General features: G+C 38.8%; 1 protein-coding gene across 1 annotated transcript in view; it reads right to left on the bottom strand.

Annotated features, from left to right (window-relative positions):
- Positions 1 to 5,584, bottom strand: part of LOC103587886 (proline-rich protein 23B-like) — a 9,052-nt gene that overhangs the window by 2,844 nt on the left and 624 nt on the right. The window lies entirely within an intron of this gene.

Genomic DNA, 5,584 nt, shown 5'->3' with positions numbered 1-5,584 from the left:
CATCATTACAATATATACTCATTCTTTGTGTCTGTTCACCAATTCCTCATTAGCCTCCCTTCCCTTCCCCTACCCCTCCCCTTTTCCACCTCTAGTAACCACGCTTCTTTTCTCTCTAAGTGTTCAATTTATTACTGTGAACGTAATTGTTTCTTTCTCTCTGTCTCTCTTTATTGTTTATTTGTTTATTTATGGATTCAACTCCTGATTATGAGTGAGAACATGCGGTGTTTCTCTCTCTGTACCTGAGTTGTTTCACTTAGGATAATTTTCTCCAGGCTCATCCATGTTGCTGCAAATGGTGGACTTTCATTCCTTTTTATGGCTGAGTAGTATTCCATTGTGTTTTTATATCACAGTTTCCTTATCCAGTTGTCCATTGATGAACATTTAGGTTGGTTTCACAGCCTGGCTATTGTAAATAGAGCTGCAATAAACATGGGAGTGCGGGTGTCCATTCAACCTGATGTTTTCCAATCCTCTGGATATATCCCCAGTAGTGGGATTGCTGGATCATATGGCATTTCTATCTGAGTTGTTTGAGAAACCTCCATACTGTTCTCCATAATGGCTGTACTAATTTATAGTCCCACCAACAGTGCAGAAACGTTTCTCTTTCTCCACATCCTTGCCAGCATTTATTATTCTCTGTCTTTTTTATAATAGCCAGTCTGATAGCCAGTCTGAAAATACGTTTCGGTCGTTCTTCCCAAACATTGGTGTATCTCCATCTTGCACCACTCCCAGGCAATCTAGATGCCCAGATCTCACTTCCTAGTCAACACCTCCACCTGGATATGTAACAGGAACCTCAAATGACATATATCCAAAACATTTTTGTTTTTTCTAAGTCTTTCACCCTCCAGGTCATTCCAATCTCAGAAAATAACAACTCCATCTTTTTTGTGTGTTCAAACCCCAAACCCTCAAGTTATCCTTTGAATTATTCTTGACTCTTGCTCACCTGTTTTTCTTATCATCAAAATATGTCCAAGAACATGCCACTTCCTGTCACTCTTCCTGCTAATACTTTAAGGCAACATTATTTCTTGGGTGAATTACTGCACCCCATGAAGGTAAGGATTTTTTTTTTTGGTGGCTAGCCTGTATGGGGATCTGAACCCTTGACCTTGGTGTTATGATAACACCATGCTCTAACCAACTGAGCTAGCAGGCCAGCCGGTGATTTTTAACTGCTTTGTTTTTGGCTATTCCCAGGGTTTGGAAAGGTGTCTTGAACGTAGCAGGCATTTAATACATATTTGTTGAATTAATGAATATTTTTTTCTGTCATCACATCTGGAGAATTCTCATTTATTATGTCTGTGAATAATGCTTCTTCTCCCTTCTCTCATTGTTTCCCTCTCTATCCCTAGCAGCCACGTGGTAGAACTGCTTTCTCTCCACTATTTTCTTCCTTTCATATTTTATGTTTTCACCCCCCTCCACCCAGCTTTATGGATGGTTTCTCTAGTTCAGTATTTACGTTTTCAGTTCTAATTGGTTGTTTAACCCATTTATTATATTTCTCACTTCAGTGTTTACATATTTAATTCCTAGAAGTTTTCTTTAGTTCCCTTTTAAAGCTGCCATATCTTTTGATATTTTTCTTAGCTATACAAGGGTACTTCAAAAAGTTCATGGAGGCTGGCCGGTTGGCTCAGTTGGTTAGAGCATGGCCCTGGAACACCAAGGTCAAGGGTCTGGTTCCCCGTATGGCCAGCTGCAAACAAAACAAACTAGCAACCTCCCCCAAACCAAAAAGTTCATGGAAAGATTTGTATTATCTTTTAATTCTATATTTCCACAAACTTTTTGAAGTACCCTCATGATTATGTTGCCCTCTTTTTTGCCCTCAGATTAATTTAAAAAATATTTTATAACTGGTATTCATCAATCTCTACTATTTGAGGGACTGATTCTCCTTTTTCTTGTTTTGGATATCTCTCATTTATTCTCACGTACAGTGGATTATTTCCTGTGTGTTCTTTGATTTTGCATTAGAAGCTCAGAATCACTAGAACATTATCTCCAAGAAGACACTCAGCCCTGTGTGTAAGGTATATTCTTCTCAGGAACATGTGTTTTACTTTGCCAGGTTCCCGTCTACCAGGGAATATCTCAAACTAAACTCACTGCTCGCATTAGAAGCTCAGAATCACTAGAACATTATCTCCAAGAAGACACTCAGCCCTGTGTGTAAAGTATATTCTTCTAAGGAACATGTGTTTTACTTTGCCAGGTTCCCGTCTACCAGGGAATATCTCAAACTAAACTCACTGCTCTTCCCCCTAGAGCAGATTGAGTTTTATTCTACCTGGAGCCAAGGCTGAAACAGATACATTTTAGTCCTATCTCCTTTTGTATTGATTTTTTTTCTTTCTCTTTTGCTTGTTAGCTTATCTACTGGAGATATTGTTTTGGAAGTCTGACATTTTTTTCAGGGTTGTATGACAACTGAACTTTACCCCCACTCCCCCTATAAATGGACCATTAAAACCAAAGCTCTGGATCATCATAGATTGTTAGGTGTCCCCAAGGCGACGTCTTGCCTCAGCACCCAGTTTCCTCTCTGGATTTGTGATTTGTCACCATTTTTGGCATTAGAAGATTTCCCTTATATTTTAACAAGACATGCTATGCCTTAAAAACATTAAAATAATTTTCACTACTTTCAAGAGTGTTGTATTTGAAGATTTTTTGACCGTTTGCCTTTAATATTGCTGAAAATGGATGTCCTTAGTTATTTCTAGCATAGATTATAAGGCTCTTGCAATAGAAGGCACACTTTTACAAATAGGGCCATTACCGCTCTTCAAAATGACTAGATAATTAGGTTGGGACTTGTGACTTATTAATTGCTGTGTTACAGGGAGGATGTATGGTTGAGATATTTGGAATTGTGGACCAGAGATAGGATGGGGGAGTTCCTCTACTGGAGGCAGAGAGCACTGATAGAAAACATTAAACTGTATTAAATGTAGACTTTGACTTTCAAAAGCAAGAAACAAGCCTCCAGGGACTGGAAATGGAGTAGAAAATCCAATCTGTGACTGACCATCTGATATTTTGGTGTATTCATGGTACTGAGTCTAAAATATGTAGTCGCAACTGGGATTTCCACTCCTTTGAGGGGACTGAAAATTGGCCCACTGCCAGTGATCAGAGGTTGGAGAGGCACTGATCACTATTTCATGGTTGTGCCTGTGGTTGTTGAAGGAAAGACAGATTGAAATTGGCAATGAGCCACTGTGTGATTGCTTAGGGATTAGACCCGTGACTTTCCAGAGAGATAAGTTACAGAATTCCAAAAGCCTTGATTTTGAATTGTGGTTCTTGGAGGACTAGGAAGTGTGAAGTGTAAACTGTAAAAATTACAAATGTGGGACACAAAAGAAGAAGTCCCATTCAAAGTGTGCCCAGCAATGAAAATTACTGAGCACATGAGGCAACACAATGTGTTAAAAACAAAAAATGGAAGATTTTGCTTGAAAGGAAGTTGAATTAATTGAGCTATTAATTAAAGTTCAAAAAACTTCAAAATACGAACCATGGCATACCATTCATGAAACAAACTTAGGAGTTTATGATACCAAGTGGGGAAGTTTTTGAAACAAAAAGTAAAAATCTTGGGAAAAAAAATACAACCTCTGAAACGAAAACTTTCTCATAGAAGTATAAACAGAATACTGGAAGCAGTCAATGAAGAGTAGTTAATTTGATTAAAGAATAAAGAAAGTTGAAATTGATAAGGTGTATATACACACACAATACACATATGACATTAAGATGTTAAGAGTCATGGGAGATTGATTGGGTAGTGCCATTATATGTCTGATTGGATTTCCAACATGGGGATGTATGGGATATTCCAGGAGATAGAGTCTAAGGTTTTGTAGGATTTCAGGCAAGAGATAATTTCCAATATTAATAGTTAAAGTCTATCAAGCCAAATAAAAACAGTCTATCTCTAGACACATTATAGTAAAACTGTAAAACACCAAAGGCAAATAAACATTTTTAAAGTATACTAAAATGAACAGTCAAATCACATATAAAAGGGGTAACTTGATTAGCAGAAGACAATCCTGCAATGAGAACAAAAAATAGCAAACAATGGACTAGCATCTTAAAGTAGTTAAATATCATTTTAGAATTCAGAATGAATATGCAATTAAAACATTTTCAGATATACAATATTCAGAACTTTATCACATAAAACATGTTCAGGTTTACAGAACCAAGATATTTACCATACATAAGACATAGTGGAAAGAACTATTAAAGGATATTCTTCAGCGAGAAGAAAATTGAGGTTAGACCGAGAGAGTGGAATATAAGAATAAAAAGGCAGGAAAGAATCGGTAAGCGTGGTAGTACACCTGAATAGTTATTGATGTTTTAAAATGAAATGGAATCACCTTGTTGACTTCAGCTTCAGTAGTAATTTACTTACTTTATAAAAACATGAAGCAAATATGGTAATAAATTCACGTTTTAAAAGTTAGAAGTTTGGTTTACATGAGAAAAAACTCAGAATGGAATTTAAAAGTTATAAAATAACATGTATCTGTCTCTGGGACTTTACGAAAAAAATAATGTGGAATGGCAGGAATGAAAACATTTTCCATTAGTCTATTAGGTGGAATCACCAGATGAAGTGATTTAAAAAAGATATACATATCCCAATGCATGTTGAAAACATCTGAAAAAATTCAACATAGTTTTTCATTTATAAGAAGTAAACTGACTGGAAGAGAACTTCTTGAGCAGGTTAAGAGGTTGCTATGAACAAATACCATGCAATCGTGTATAGTAACCATCATACAGTTTGGCAGTTTACCAGGAGAGCAACTGGAAACACTATGAAAGAGAAAAGCCATGGCTTAAAGTCTTTATAAATTAATAGGAAAACATACAAGGAAACTCACAACATAAGTGGATTTTGAGAGAAAACAACTGATGCAAAACTAGGGGGAATGGAGGGGAGGGACTGAGCATGGTCTTGTCAAGAAGCCCGGAAATCTGAAAATACATTTTCTGGTATCCCTGGGCAGATTCTCGATTTCAAAGATGAGGTCTAGAATCTGCTTTCTTTTCCTAAAATCTTCATCTCCTATTATCGGTAGTGGGCACGGAAAAAGCAATCGTTTGCACATGAGGTGCTCGATTTTCAGGTATTGGATATTCAGTGCGAGGGGTTTGGGAATCCTATAGGGCCGTCAGGTTTGTTGTGTGTGTATTTTGGTGGGGCGGGGGTTCATTCTCGAAACAGGCGTCTCCGGGCCTTGCACGGAGGGCGGGGAGAACGCTCAGGACGCTGAGGATGCACACGGGGACTTGGACTCGGAGAGGGAGGCAGAGGGTGGAGTGGTGAGCTGGGGAAGGGCTCCAGAAGGTGGAAGTCCAGGTCGAAGATGGGGTGAGGAGGACGTCTCTCTGGACTAGGGGTGGGGGCCAGAGGACAGGGCTCTGGGATGGGGCCCTGCAGGTTGGGGCTGGACACCCTTCTAGCGGAGGGGTGGAACCTAGCGGCTGAGCCGGCAGGAGGGTCCATCCAGGGCGCCAGGGACTCGGGGTCCTC

This window comes from Galeopterus variegatus, unplaced genomic scaffold (assembly GCF_000696425.1).
Source record: "Galeopterus variegatus unplaced genomic scaffold, G_variegatus-3.0.2 Scaffold500, whole genome shotgun sequence".
Classification (NCBI taxonomy): domain Eukaryota; kingdom Metazoa; phylum Chordata; class Mammalia; order Dermoptera; family Cynocephalidae; genus Galeopterus; species Galeopterus variegatus.
This window is presented reverse-complemented; position numbering and strand designations above follow the sequence as displayed.